The sequence below is a fragment of the Pinus tabuliformis genome, chromosome J (assembly GCF_031772625.1).
Source record: "Pinus tabuliformis cultivar Carrire ecotype Pingquan chromosome J, CPIR1, whole genome shotgun sequence".
NCBI lineage: Eukaryota > Viridiplantae > Streptophyta > Pinopsida > Pinales > Pinaceae > Pinus > Pinus tabuliformis.
Window position 1 is genome coordinate 494,738,418 of NC_142295.1, and position 15,962 is coordinate 494,754,379.

The window sequence follows — 15,962 nt, forward strand, 5'->3', positions numbered from 1 at the left end:
TCTAATATCGGGTGGATATCCAAGAATTCCTTTTTGACCTAAGGAGGGAAAGAAAATATAATTGCAACCTGACCCAGTGATGCAGGACTAGATGTATCTTTTATCATTCAATAATCTAAATATATGACGCATTTCCAAAACAAAAATTGACAAATTAACAAATTATATCAGTCAGCTTCCAATCTTAACCATATGTTCATGCATACGTATTTGTTTGTGTGTGTGTGTGTCAGAGAGAGAGAGAGAGAAAGAAAGAGACCTTAGCCAAAGAATTATTATAGCGACTCATGTATCCTGGAAAGAGATTAAACCGCCCTTTCTTCGATGCCACAGAATCAGGATTTGTATACTTCCCAGTCAAAGCCCCACCAGCCAATGGAGAATATGCCAAAAGACCAACATTGCAATGTTGAGGCATGCACACCTCCACCAGATCAACTGGATTGACAGATTATCTTAAGTCAGGAAAAGAAATAAAATTATCCTGATTAAAAATAAGGCATACATATTTACAAATCAGAAACCTTGTTGGATGTTTTATATGCTTTTATAGAGGGTGAGTATCCTAGCAAATATACACACAGCGTACGAAAAACATTTAGCCATTTATAATGGATAAAAGACATGTCTATTCAATAAATAGAAACTTCTAAGCTGACAAACTTGCTCCCCCTGGCACATATGGCACCCCTTGGCTCCTCCACTGTCTAGTATAAATAAACAAGCCTTGGAGCTCATTCAACACACAACAATTATATCATCTTCTGGTCTAAAGTGTGAATGGTCTCAAGAAGCCACAGGAACAAGGGTTTATGGTCTTTTTGTGAAGGGAGAGGGGCCGAGTTTGTGTAGAATACTGTGCTGGCTATAGGAGACTATTCTTGTCCAAGTTAGGGCTTAAATCCAAGCTCTATATCACCAAAGTATCTGTCTCTATGTCCTCTGAATCTATGCTAAAATTCTGTGTGGAGAAAGGGAGGGTCGAGACCCTTATAAGTGCTCTCATACCTCTATGATAGGACCTCATCATATCTATGATATTGCAGGATAGTCGAGCCCTAAATTGGAGTTGGCTTGAGGTCATATAGCACTGGAACAGACCTATGTCTAAGGGTCAAATTTGCTTGTGAAGCAGCATAGGAGATAAGGACAATTTGCTAGGAAAAGCGCAGGATTTGAGGTGGTTTGGAGGATAGAATTAGGGCTGACACATCAGCTATAGGAAGCCCTAACCAAGCCCGAAGCTTTAGAGACAAAGCGTGCACAAGGCTGAGTTTTTATGAGCAGAAATTAATGTCGTCAAAGGTATGTAATTGTATTCTCAAGTTGATGATTTTCCAGGTAGTTTAGGTCTAGGTTGGACAGGTCTATGGTAGTTTGTATACAGTATGGGGGGTTGTATGAAATTTGTTAGGAGAGCCCTAATCTGATAGACAATAAAGGGCAGTTAGTGAGCAGACCTGAGAAGTCCTAAGGGTTAATCTAAGGGGCAGTCAAGAGGGCTAGTTATCAAGCCCTAGTTTATTGAGTTGGAGTCATTTTCAGTGATGTATATCACAGTGTCCTTATGGCAGTGATGTATGCCAGTGTTCTTATGACAATGATGTCTAGCAGTGTTCTTATGACAATGATGTATGACAGTGTCCTTATGATAGTAATGTATGGTAATGACAATGATGTATGGCAGTGTCCTTATGACAGTGATGTATGGCAGTGTCCTTATGACAATGATGTATGGCAATGTTCTTATGAGAATGATGTATGACAGTGTCCTTATGACAGTTATGTATGGCAATGACAGTAATGTATGGTAGTAATACTTATGATTGTGATGTACAGTGATGTATGGTAGTAATACTTATGATTGTGATGTCATAAATACTTGACAGAGAAATGTGCTACTTGTGACAGTGATATGGAGGCAACCTTATGGTTTCATTTGTTGGTCACTAGGAAACCTATCAGAGGTTTTGTGGAAGGCCTTGTGAATGCCTCTCAGATATACTTGTTTGTTGCCATCTCATAAGGATCTTGCAAGATCCAAGGTTGGCACTAGGAGGCCTCATGTGATTGATGTTGAAAGATTTGTGTCTCATTATAATTATACTTTGTATCTCAAGTTCTCAACTAAACATTTGATGTATCTAAGAAGAAGAAGAATTGATTCTAGGTTCTTCCCCTTATGGGGTTTTGTCCTGGTCTCTGACCAAAAATCCTGTTGTGTTTATTGTGTATGCTTTTCTTCTAATGTTCCTTACTGTTCCGCTTCATTGTTAATGTTAATGTTCTCTCTCTATAATTGCTTATAATGATATGGAGTGAATGTAATGTGAAAATTGATGGACAAGTTTAAATATGCAATCATCTATAGCAGAGAACTATTTAACCCATAAAACTTTAACACCCTTTAAGATGAAGAAATTTATTGCTCATTAGGGTTGGGACATACAAGAGTTCCTTTCTTCAGATAAAGTATTAAATACATGAGGGACTCAATGATGGCTAATGAGGGGGTAGAACTCATGTTAGGCTTTTGCCCATATGTTAAATAAACATCCCTGTCATCTTTTGCATTTTACATTTTTCTTTCATTGTCACTTCCTATGCTTTTGTCTTTCTTTTAGTTGCATCAAGTTTCAACCTCCTAGGCTATGTTATCGGGCCTAGACTCAAGGATGAGAATGAATGGTCCAATCCCAATGACCAACAACCCAAAGAATGGAGATGAATAATAGGAAGAGATGGAGAGCAGTGGGTATGGATTACCTTGGGCACACTATATCAATTAATGCTTCCCCAATAGCGCCCTTCATAAAACCCTAAGGCCACAAAGAAGGTTCCACTTAACTAGAGTCAAAGATTAACCTCCCAGGTGAAGTAAGAGAACAAGAATACAATCAAGATCAGTCAATTATCCATATTTTCCCCGTTATCTGCATTAGTATTCCCATAACATTATGTGAAACCACATGATTGCGAAATGTTGGAAAATGTAACTAGTTTCGGTCTTCATAATTGTCATTGTACTCATGTCATTATGTATATCGTATGTAACAAGCAAAAGAAGAAAGAAAATTTATTGTTTTCAAGCATGGGTTTCATGCTTCTTTTAATTGGTCAACTAGGTTAATCATTGTTGATTTCTAGTAGCATAGGATGTTTTCTAAGCCTCAAAATTTGCAGAGAGGCTACGACACATGTATTCCATAATACCCATAAATCGTTTTGGGAAATTCCACATGGAAACAGTTTTATTAAAATAATTAATTATTTTTAATGGGTGCCTAAGTCTAAACTTAGGAAATTAAAATAATCAAGGGGTATTAATTAAACTAGGGGTGAAACTTCTAGAAGAAGATGAGGAGCAAGTCGAAATGATCTGAGCCATTGATTAGAATCTAATCTGGGTCGTTGATTACTCAACAAGAAGATAATAAGAAGGACTTCGATAGGCGTTTGGAAAACACATCAAGTGAGAGATCAGAGATCGATTTTCTCAAGAGAGCGATGCAACAGTTGCCAGAGAAGTGATCGAGGTAATTTCTTGCAGTGAGGGGCAAGGATAGTTTCCGGAGGAAGTTTTCCTAATCCAGAGAGTACAAGGCAGGGAAGGCAGAAAGACGTCCAGAGAAGTTGACGTAAGGCCATGAAGAGCTACGCTGTGGCAGTGCAGAGCTTCAAAGGGAGATCAAAATTCTAGTGAGGAATAGTTGGGATCTAATGCCAGAACCTCGATGTCAGACCGGGAGGCCAGAGGGCTGAAGTTTCTAGCTAGTAGAGAATCGATAGGAGGTGCAATGCAGTGCCAGCAGTAGTGACACAGTCACTGCGTGGGTGTGACGCATTACTACGTAGAGGCAGCGCAAAAGCTCATCCCTAGCGCAGATCAATGCCATATCTTCCAGTGATAGGGTGAGTTCATCCCACTACCTTTTGTTGAAGGAAATGTAGCTAGGTTCAATCTTCATAAATGTACTTTTGATATTTGTACTTATTCAAGAAAAAAAATATTATTTTTATAATATATGTCAATGAGTTTCTTTCTCATTGAAATAGGTCTAGCGCTATTTAAAGTGCTAAAGCTGAGTCAAATAGTCAAAAGAATTATGTTGAAGACCTTAAGGGCATGTTACACCATGTATAAATATATATTAAATTCAAACGGAAAACCTCCAAGCAAATTCAAGTCTACTCCTGTGCAATGGCACCATCAAGAAGCTCCTACAAGCATGCTATGCCACCATGGAAACTATCCGAAGTCTGCTCAACAAATCAACCTCCTAGCAGTCCTCAAGTTGGCCTACAAACAAGGTGACGAGTCAGCCTTCTAATCTGCCTAAATGGAGGGACAAACCTCTATATATAGAGGTTGTCCACTCCTCTATAATGCAATCAATCATCTCTGAAATCTGCGAAGGAAGTAGCCGAGATAAAGTAAAGGGAAGCAAGTATATAAGGGTCTCCAAGGTGCAGCAAAGTAAGAAGGAAGGACTGTGAAGGAAGTAGCCGAGATAAAGTAAAGGGAATCAAGTATATAAGGGTCTCCTAGGTGCAGCAAAGTAAGAAGGAAGGACTGCGAAGGTGAAGGATTGTTTCCAGGGCTAGAAACAGTAACATGTGTGAGGATAAGGAAGACAAACTACGGTTTTAGAAGCAACAAGATTTCAGTGCAAGATTCGTTGGTATTTGGGCTAGTCACTAGGCCTACAAGGCCTCCCAAGTCAAGCGAAGAAGTCCCTCTCTCTAGCGAAGGAAGAAAGACCTAATTTACTAGTAGAACAGCAGAACAATCATACACTCAAGAAGGATCTCGGTTGGTCAAAGTTGAAGTATACTTGAGCAAGGGTAGAAGAGGAACACCTCATCTAGACGACTCACTCAAGGAAGGTCTATCTCTAGACAAGAATCATAGTAAGAGAACGAAGTGCCGGAAGAAGGAGGACGAAGTGTTGAAGAACAAAGTGCCGGAAGAAGTGCCAGGAAATAAGGTGCATAAAGAAGGAAGGACTTGACTTGTGCTTTGAGGATATTCTTGTCAAGGGTCTAGGGTTTGGCATTGATCAATAGAAGCTTCAATAAGAGAAATTCACTAAAGGGTTTTCCTCTCAAGAGAAGAGAGGTTCTGGCCCTGTAGAAAACCAACATCTTGTGTTCTTGGTTTTATGTTTTGGTAGCAGTTTGATGAAGTACACATATATGCATTAATAATAAGAAGAAGAAGATTAAGCTAACAAGAAAAGTAAAAAGACTCCACAAATTGCTATCAAGTAACGAAGAATCACACTACACCACTTTGCCCTAGATTCTTCAACACCTTTTGCCCAGTTAGATCTCTATATAGGATTGTTAGTTTGGGCATCCAAAGAACTATATTCAGAAAACTGTTGCTTGATAATACAAACCCTCAGCTGCTACACTAGTTTTCCCACAGTGGGTTATTCCGGGGGCATTTGTCCAAACACAACGGTGTGACTTTTGTTGTGTATTTCTTCTTGCTCAATTCTTGTTTCCGCATATAATTTAATTAGTGAAGGTTGTAGTGTATTGGTTTCAATATTTACCATAGAACACAGTAAATAATTTGTTCAGTTATTTAACAAATAGAAGAAAATTAATTAGTTGTTGCAGTGGGAAATTTGCGTCACCATATTTTCACATGGTATCAGAGCGCAAGTGAAGCAAGAGAGTAGACCGGAAGAGCCAAGCGTTGAAGAGAAGGAGGGAGATCGAAGTGTTGTGTTGGCAGCAAATCAAATCCCAATAAGGATTACGCAGTCGAAGCCATGAGGGCAAGATTCTCAAGGAAAATCTCTCTCTGAGTGAGTTAACAGAGAGTTAATATTTCCAAATCGAGGTTTGTCAACAACAGAGCGAGCAGCACAGCATAAACTTCACTGCAAAGAAGTCTTCAGGTGACACGCAATTTTCTGCAACAGCCGCTGCGGCAAAAAAACATTAGAAGAAGGAAGGAGACACTTTTGAGGGAATTTCTTCCTCAGAAAATTCCTAGCCAAGGAATTCGATTTCTCAAGTGCTGAGCAGCAGTAGAGAGGAGTAGATCTACTAACTCCAGCAGGGAGTGCGTAGGCCATCCTAGCAGCTACACAGAGGAGAGAGGAGGAAATTCGACATTTTGTTGGTAGAGATGGCAGCTAATGGGCTAAGAGATCAAGATCGGTTGGACAGAGCATCCAACTATGTGATCTGGAAGGCTAGGATCTCTTGCCTTTTGGATGAGCATAATCTCAAAGCCTGTGTTGACAATGTGGTAGCTGAACCTGCAGATGCGGATCCACTCAAGAAGTACAAGGTTGAAATGGCGAAGGCCAAGCGGTGGATCCTCAATGGAGTGAGGGATCACATTGTATGTCACATTGCTGGCAAAGGGACTGCCAAAGAGATGTGGGATGCCTTAGCTACGTTGTATTAGGGATCTTCCGTGTAGCAGAAGATGTACTTGGAGGAGAAGATAAGATCCATGAGAATGTAGAAGGGGGAATGCATTGATCCATTCCTATTGAAGCTTCAAAAGGTCCGAGACTCAATGGAAGTTGTAGGATCAGCGCCTCAGCCTACAGAGATGGTGAGGTTGGCCTTGAATTCAATTTCAGAAGAATGGAAAGTGTTTGTCTAGAGTATCCTGGGTAGAGAGATATTGTCAGTTTGGGAAGGGATGTGGGCCGCTCTTCAGCGGAAAGAGATGAGTTGAGACTTAGTCAAGTGCAAACTTGATAGCAGCATCAGCGGTGGAACGAAGCCCTGTAATATTCCTAACCCAAAATATTCCTCAAACCCCAGCAAAAACTCCAACCAAATATATGCAAATGATATAATAACCTAGAAGTGATAAAATAACAATGGAACAACATATAATAATGTAAACCGGAAATATAAGCAGATAAACAAGAAATGCAATGAGAAATGCTAAGCCATTTTATTATACTGAGCAATAAAATGAGTACAAGAGGTGATTAGACAGATGGCACCTCGACTTGCACAAGGCAAGTGAAGAAATACTCTCAGAATGACAAGAATGGCCTCTCTGCGTGGATGTTGCTATTGTGCTACTGCTGCTGCTAGGAAACAAATGATGATTTGGGGGTGCTCCCCTCCTCGGAAAAAGCTGAAATTTTGGATTCAAGCTCTACTCAAGAAACCCAAAAAAACCCAGAAATCTTTCCTGGAATGGCCGACCCTCGAAAAACACCCTCTTGGGGTTCTTCGCAGTTCCTCAATGCCCTGCGCTACCACTGAAGAAAACCCCTCCAAACTCTGCCCGAAACCCTGACAAAAATCCTCTAATGAGACGATCTGGACCCCTACTCAATCTCCCAGCATAAATCCACCTGCAAAACCCCAATCCAGCACTACAACCAAAAAGAACTGCGTCCCTCTCCAAGTGCTGCGCAATCCTCAAAAATGCTGATTAAACTCCTGCTGAAACACTGATAAAACTACTGCTGAAATACCGATGGAAATACCTTTCCCAAGCAGACACTCGAAGTCCCCCGGGGCTAAGGGTGAGATCTCCGAACGGAGACACTCAATGCACTAAACAGTGCTGCAGACTAGCTAAACAGCCAGCATGCTTAGAAGTCGAAACGACTAGCTGAAAATGCACATAACTGAATGATCCAAAATGAGGGGGCTCCTCTCTATTTCATAGCCTCTGCCTCTCACAATCCCTAGGCTCACCTCCTCCTACGTGCTTCTCCTCTTGCCATGTGTTCTTCCCTCCTGCGCAGTCTCTCCATGTGTCTGCGTGGGCTCCATTTCTGCGTCCCCCTTTGGCCCCCTTGGCTCCCCTTTAAGTCATAACGTTGTGCTACTTAGGAAGTGACTTTTTATTCTAAAGTGAGTTATGTCCCCCTTCCTCACTTTTTATTTACAAATAACTATAGAAGGCAAAAATTGAACAAAATCGAATATTTCAATAAGCCATAGCTAATTAGGAATATTACAGTCACCCCCAGCAAAATGTTGCTTGTCCTCAAGCAACTGAAGTGATGGATGTTGCAAGATCCTCTCACTCTCCCAAGTGGCATCCTCATCCGGCAAATTCTTCCACCTCACCAAGAATTCCCGGACTGTCCTGCTTTGCAGCTGCCTCTCCCTGGTATCAATGATAGCCTCCGGCTGCAATACCAAATGCCCCTCGTCATCCATGGGTGGTAGCTCATCTGTCACTGTCACCTGCTGCCCCAATGCCTTTTTCAGGCATGATACATGAAAAACATTATGAATCTTGCTGCCTTGGGGCAGCTCCAGCTCATATGCAACCTGTCCAACCCTGCGTATCACCCTGTATGGCCCATAAAAGCGGGGCTTGAGCTTCTCAGCCCCCTTCTGCTTTAGTGACGACTGTCGGTATGGTTGTAATCGTAGGTAGACCATGTCCCCTACCTCGAACTGTCTCTCCACCCGACCCCTGTCGGCATACAGGTTCTGTTGATTCTGTGTTGTAGCCATGTTATCCTTGAGAGCTCGGAGAATATCCTGACTCTCTTGGATCCAAATCTTGGCTCTGGGATCCTTGCTATCACCAAACATCACGTTAGAAAAAGATAAAGGATGATACCCATATAAGGCGTAGAATGGTGACATACCAATGGACATGTGATGTGAAGTATTGTAGCAGTACTCCCCTAGATGTAGCCACCTCAACCATGCTCGCTTGCTGCTGCTCACTGACATAGTTATGCAAGTAGCCCTCTAGCCACTTGTTAACTATCTCTGTCTGCCCATCCATCTGTGGATGATAACTGGTACTCGGTGTCAACTCCATCCCCACCAGCCGGAAAGCTCCTGCCAAAATCTGCCCATGAAACGACTGTCCCTATCACTGACGATGATCTTAGGAAGACCATGTAGCCTGAAGATCTCTCTAAAGAACAACTCGGTCAACTGTGCTGCTGTATAGTGTGTGGATATGGCAAAAAAATGTGCATACTTCGTCAGTCGATCAACGACGACAAAGATGCAATCCTTGCGCTGTATCGTGGGCAACCCTATGATGAAGTCCATCGAAATACTCTCCCATTTCTCCTCCGAAATGGGAAGAGGCTGCAATAATCCCGCGGGATGGCTCATCTCTCTCTTGTTCCTCTGGCAAACATCGCACTCTCGGATGTGCTGGAGTACGTCCTCCTTGAGGCCCTTCCATGAGAACCTCTCCCTAATGGCCCTGTAGGTTTTGGTAAACCCCTAATGTCCTGCCAATGGTGAATCATGTGATGCCTGAAGTATCTTCTTCTTAAGATGAGACCCCCAAGTCAAGAAGATCTGATCCCTATAATAGATGATCTCAAGTTTCAACGACCACCTTGTACCTGTCATCTGCCACCTGCCCATCCAGAACCTCACATGCAAACATGTCCTTGGAGTACTCTACTAAGAGTCGAGCCCTCCAATCTGTATCCAAGCTCATAAGAGACAACATGGCTGGTCTACGTGAAAGGGCATTTGTTACCACGTTGTTCTTACCCTTAACATACTCAATGTCAAAGTCATATGCTTGGATCTTGCTGATCCACTTCTGCTGCCTCTCCTGTAGCTACTTCTGCTCCAAAAAGAACTTGAGGCTGTTGTGATCAGTTCTCACCCTGAACCTGTTACCCACCAAGTACTGCTGGTACTTAGCCAATGCATGCATGATGGCCAGCATCTCCTTGTCGTATATAGAATACAACCTCTCGTGCGGAAGGAGCTTCCAGCGCTCAAAGGCTATAGGGTGACCTCCCTGCATCAACATTGCGCCGATCCCCTCTCCCGACGCATCACACTCTAAAATAAATCGCTGCGTAAAATCCGGCAACGCAAGCACTGGGCAGCTGCTCATAACCTCCTTGAACCTGTCAAAGGCTCACTGCGTCGTATCTGACCAACCGAATGCCCCCTTCCTCGTCAAATCCGTTAGGGGTGCAACAAGCTTCAAGAAACCTTTGACGAACTTCCGGTAGTAAGTACAAATGCCAATGAATCCTCAAAGTTCCGTCACATTTCTCGACTCTGACCAATCTCTGATGGCCCTAATCTTCTCCTCGTGGACCCTCTCTCCGTCCACTCCAATGATGTGTCCCAAGTATAACATCTCCGTCAACCCGAACTCACATTTGGAGAGCTTGGCATAGAACTGCTGCTCCTCCAAGATGCGTAATACTGTCTCAATATGCTGGAGATGCTCCTCCCACGTCCTGCTGTAAATGAGTATATCATCAAAGAACACCAACACAAACTTCCTCAGGTGACTACGGAAGATGTGATTCATGCAAGACTGGAATGTAGCTGGGGCGTTGGTTAGCCCAAAGGGCATCACCAAAAACTCAAAGTGCCCATAATGACATCTGAAGGCAGTCTTGGGAATGTCCTGCTCCCTCACGCAAATCTGATAGTACCCTGATCTCAAATCAATCTTTGAGAAGAACCGTGCTCCTCTCAACTCATCCATCAACTCATTGATCTTGGGTATGGGGTACCTGTTCTTCAGTGTCCTCTTGTTCAGGGCCCTGTAGTCAATGCACATCCTCAATGTGTCGTCCTTCTTCTTCACCAACACCACAGAAGAAGCAAAAGGACTCGTGCTCTGTCGGATGTGCCCAAGAGCCACCAACTCCTGAATGGCCCGCTCTATCTCGTCCCAATAGGCCTTGGGATGCCTATAAGGGGTGGTGATCACTGCCTGGATGCCCTGCTCAAGCTCGATAGTGTGCTCAAACTCCTGATCCGATGGTTGTCCTGGTGGAATCTCTCCAAACACTATGGCATACCGATCAAGGATGGACGGGATCTCTGGATGTACCGTCTGCTTGTAGTCCCTGCCTCTAATGCACGCAGCTCCACTGCCCACTCTATGTCTCCCTTCCGAAAGACTGCCTACATCCGATGAGCCGACACAGTCTGAGGCGGATATGTGTGCTGTCCTCGTATCTTCTCATGCCTCCCTGTCTTCTCATCATCCCACTCCATCTCTAGGGTCTTCCAATCCATCGTGACCTTCCCTAGAGTAATAAGCCACTGAACACCCAGTATCATGTTGGTGTCTGGAATATCAACCACGAAAAAGTGGTTAGTCAATATGTAGGTGCCCATCATCACTGAAAGCTCTGGAACATAACGAGCACACGTCATGGTCTGATCCCCTGGGACCAATACTAAAAACCCATCGAAGCTCTCTGTCTGAATACCTCTCTGCTCAACCATCTGTGCATCGATGAAGTTGTGGGTTGCCCCACTGTCAACCAAAACTGATACGCGTTGGCCATGTACTGTCCCTCGTACGCATAGCATCAGATACTTGGGAACTCCTTGCAACGTTGCAAGGGCCCCTGCGGTGGGTGCAAAAGATGCACCGCCTGCTACTGGTGGTGGGGGTGGCAAAGGTCCCTGTATGGCATGGCTATCTCCAACCTCCACATCCTCCTCGTCATCCTCTTCTCCACTGCTCTCGGAGAAGACCTCAATGAAATGTGCCTTGCCAGCAGCACATCTATGCCCTGATGCCCATGGCTCCTGACATGTGAAGCACAACTGCTTCTTCTTCAGCTCCCTCTTGACATCATCGTCAATCTGCACTCATCCTAGATTTCCCTTTGGAGGTGGAATCCTCACATCCTTCCCTTAAACTGGAAAGTCTGTCTCTAGGGGTAAGGTGTTCGAGTCCTGGGTATGACATCCTGTAAGTCCCGGGTCCTGCAGATAGCATCCTGGAGTGTGGCTGGTTTAGTGGATTGGACTAAACCTCGAAGTGGCTCTGCTAACCCCTCAACATACATATAGACCCTCCATGTCGTGGATAGGTTTGGCACCACCACGGAGACCCTCAAGAAATCTACAATGTAGTTCTCTAGGTTCCCTGTCTGTTTGAGCCTCATCAGCTCAACAAAATGCTGCTCTGGATCCCTCCGATCAAATCGCTCCATCAATCTCCTGGTAAACTCGGCATATGTCATCACTCTGGAGTGCCCCAGTGTAACCATCCCATGAAACCACCAATCCTGGGCCTCGCCATCCAAAAGCAATGTTGCCACCTTGATGGCCTATGCCTCTGACATCTGGTTAAGCTGGAAATAAATGTTCAGCTTCTCCACCCAAGACTTTGTCGAACTGTTTGATGAGCCATCAAACGTAGGCAAGTGGAATCTACTCGTTGCATGTTGGGTGTCGCCATCATGGTAATGCCAGTACCCTCTGTGATGGTCTCGGGGTCCACTATCCCGCTGGAGCTAAACAAAATCTTTGAATGAGAGGGCTTCCCTGAATTCCTGCCCATAGGCCTAGTACTCTGCAAAATAATCGCCCATATGTCCGGGCTCTGCCTCTTGTTGTGCTACGGCCCTCGTGTTTGCTCCTAAGAAAGTGGGCATGGTAGAGCGTGTAGGGGCGTGTGAAGCCACTTGCTGCGCAGTATCACGCTGCTCTAGCAAGTGATGGGATGCACCTAATCCCTCACCAATCTTAAAAACTCGTGGGCTCTAACGTTGTCTGGCCTCTACTAACGTGAATCTCTGCCCCATCACCTCAATCTGCCTCGATAGGTCCCGCACTGATTTGAGGAGCATATCCGCAAATCTCTTCCCATCCTCGTCGGCCATCTGTTTTGCGTCCACTATTGGTTCTCTCTGTTCTGTGTCTACCACAGGCTCCTCCTGTTCTACATCCACCACAGGAACACAGTGTCCTTCCCCGTAGGTATTCTCCAACCTACGTCCAGTGTCTCTGTACCTCCTACCTCTGTAACAAATGTAGGGTTTTTCCCCTGGTGTCATAAATTGCTAGCTCCACAAGCTGAGCCAGATCTATGCTCTGATACCACTGTAATATTCCTAACCTAGAATATTCCTCAAACCCCAGCAAAAACTCCAACCAAATATATGCAAATGATATAATAACCCAGAAGTGATAAAATAACAGTGGAACAGCATATAATAATGTAAATCGGAAATATAAGTAGATACACAAGAAATGCAGCGAGAAATGCTAAGCCATTTTATTATACTAAGCAATAAAATGAGTACAAGAGGTGATTAGATAGATGGCACCTCGACTTGCACAAGGCAAGTGAAGAAATACTCTCAAAATGACAAGAATGGCCTCTCTGCGTGGATGATGCTGTTGTGCTACTGCTGTTGCTAGGAAACAAATGATGATTTAGGGCTGCTCCCCTCGGAAAAAGCTGAAATTCTGGATTCGGGCTCTACTCAAGAAACCCAGAAAGCTTTCCTGGAATGGCCGACCCCCGAAAAACACCCTTTTGGGGTTCTGCGCAGTTCCTCAATGCCTTGCGCTGCCACTGAAGAAAACCCCTCTAAACTCTGCCTGAAACCCTGCCAAAAATCCTCCAATGAGACAAAAGCTGGACCCCTACTCAATCTCCCAGCATAAATCCACCTGCAAAACCCCAATCTAGCACTACAACCAAAAAGAACTGCGTCCCTCTCCAAGTGCTACACAGTCCTCCAAAACGTTCATGAAACTGCTGCTGAAATGCTAATAAAACTACTACTGGAATACCAATGGAAATACCTTGCCCGAGCAGGCACTCGAAGTCCCCCAGGGCTAAGGGTGAGATCTCCGAACGGAGACACTCAATGCACTAAACAGTGCTGCAGAATAGCTAAACAGCCAGCGTGCCCAGAAGTCGAAATGACTAGCTCAAAATGCACATAACTGAATGATCCAAAATGAGGGGGCTCCTCTCTATTTTATAGCCTCTACCTCTCACAATCCCTAGGCTCACCTCCTCCTGCGTGCTTCTCCTCTTGCCACATGTTCTTCCCTCCTGCGCAGTCCCTCCATGTGTCTACGTGGGCTCCATTTCTATGTCCCCCTTTGGCCCCCTTGGCTCCCCTTTAAGTCACAACGTTGTGCTACTTAGGAAGTGACTTTTTATTCTAAAGTGAGTTATGTCCCCCTTCCTCACTTTTTACTTACAAATAACTATAAAAGGAAAAAATTGAACAAAATCGAATATTTCAATTAGCCATAGCTAATTAGGAATATTACAAGCCCAAGGAGGAGGAAGAGACTGCAACCCTTGCATCAAAGGGGCAGCAGGAGCAACAAAAGCAAAAGAAGGATGTCTCGAAGATCAAATGTTTCCGGTGTGGTGAATTTGGTCACTACGCTACATAGTGTCCTCTCAATAAGAAGGACAAAGACGAGAAACATGATCCAAAGGCTGCAACCACAAAGATCAAGGAGGAGTTTGCCATGGTTGCCCAGATCCCATATCAGAAGTAGCAGGATGGACCATTGCCAGTTGGTGCAGAGGAGTGCCGGAGTGACAGTTGCAGTGGCTAGGAGTACCAGAGATTGAGCAGCGGAGAGCAGAGTTGGCAACAGTTCAGTGGGCACAGTGCAGAGTTAGTAGCAACATAGAGGCTTCAGAGGGTCATTGCAGAGACTAGCAGCAGTCAAAACTCCAGCAAAATATGCATCACGCTGAACACATGTTCAATATTTTGGATGCTTTTCAGTTGTTATTGTAGCAGCAACAACAGCTAGAGAGGGTTGTAGTGCAAATGCAGTGTTGGCAGTGGCAGGGCCAGCAGCAGTGCAGATGCAACATTTGAGAGGGTTGCAGTCTAGATGCAATTTTGGCAGTGGCAGGGCTAGCGACAGCACAGATGCAACATTTGCGCAATAGTTGATGGGCAGTAATGTCAAACATCAACAACGCAGAGGGAGATGTTAGAAAGTCAGGGTGATGCTTCAATAGATTGTATTACTAGAGCACATTCCTCGCTAAGAGGGAGTGTTGATTTTTGGTAGCATTGGATGTTCCCTAAGCCTCAAAATTTGCAGAGAGGCTATGACACATGTATTCCATAATACCCGAAAAACGTTTTGGGAAATTCCACTCGGAGACAGTTTTATTAAACTAATTGATTATTTTTAATGGGTGCCTAAGTCTAAACTTAGGAAATTAAAATAATTAAGGGGTATTAATTAAACTGGGGGTGAAACTTCTAGAAGAAGACAAGGATCTAATTTGGGTCGTTGATTACTCAACGAGAAGATTATAAGAAGGCCTTCGATGGGCATTTGGAAAACACATCGAGTGATAGATCAAAGATCGATCTTCTCAAGAGAGTAGCAAAGTAGTTTCTAGAGAAGTGATCAAGGTGATTTCTTACAGTGAGGGGCAGGGATAGTTTCCGGAGGATTTTTTCCTGATCCGAAGAGTACAAGGCAAAGAGGACAAAAAGACATCAGAAAAGGTTGACGCGGGGCCACGCACAGCTACGTTGTAGCAGTGCAGAGCTTCCGAGGGAGATCAAGGTTCTGCTGAGGAACAATCAGGATCTAGTGTCGAAGCCAAGGTGTGAGACCGGGAGGCCAGAGGGTCGAAGTTTCCAGCTAGTAGAGGATCGATAGGAGGTGCAGCACAATCCCAGCAGCATTGACTGCGTGGGTGTGACGCAATACTGCACAGAGGCAATGCAAAAGCTCATCTCCAGCACAAATCAGTGCCAGATCTTCCAGTGACAGGGTGAGATCATCTCACTACCTTTTGCCTAGTTATATCTCTGTATAGGATTTCCAGTTTGGGCATCAGAAGAATTGTATTCAGAAAACTACTTAATAATACAAACCCTTAGTTGTTGCACTGGTTTTCCCACGTTGGTTTTTTCTGGGGAAATTTGTCCATAAACAACGGTGTCACTTGTGTTGTGTATTTCTTCTTACTCATTTCTTGTTTGCGCATATAATTTAATTAGTGAAGGTTGTAGTGTATTGGTTTCGACATTTACCGTAGAACACAGTAAATAATTTGTTCAGTCATTTAACAAATAGAAGAAACTTAATCAGTTGTTGCAGTAGAAATTTGGGTCACAATATTTTCACAAGCATGTTCTTCATGCTTCTAGTATTTTTCATGTCATAAGAATATTTTTCATGAGTCAAGAGAATCAATATCGTTTGTATAAGACCCATTGGGCAAGTTGTAACATGAAAAAGAA

At 43.9% G+C, this 15,962-nt stretch overlaps 1 pseudogene across 1 annotated transcript in view; it reads right to left on the bottom strand.

Moving 5' to 3' along the window:
* Positions 1–215: 215 nt before the first annotated feature.
* LOC149227953 (uncharacterized) overlaps positions 216–15,962 on the bottom strand; it is a 129,709-nt pseudogene continuing 113,962 nt past the window's right edge. The window contains exon 3 of the transcript XR_016248337.1: positions 216–438. The product of XR_016248337.1 is annotated as an uncharacterized LOC149227953 (transcript). The remainder of the gene's footprint in view (positions 439–15,962) is intronic.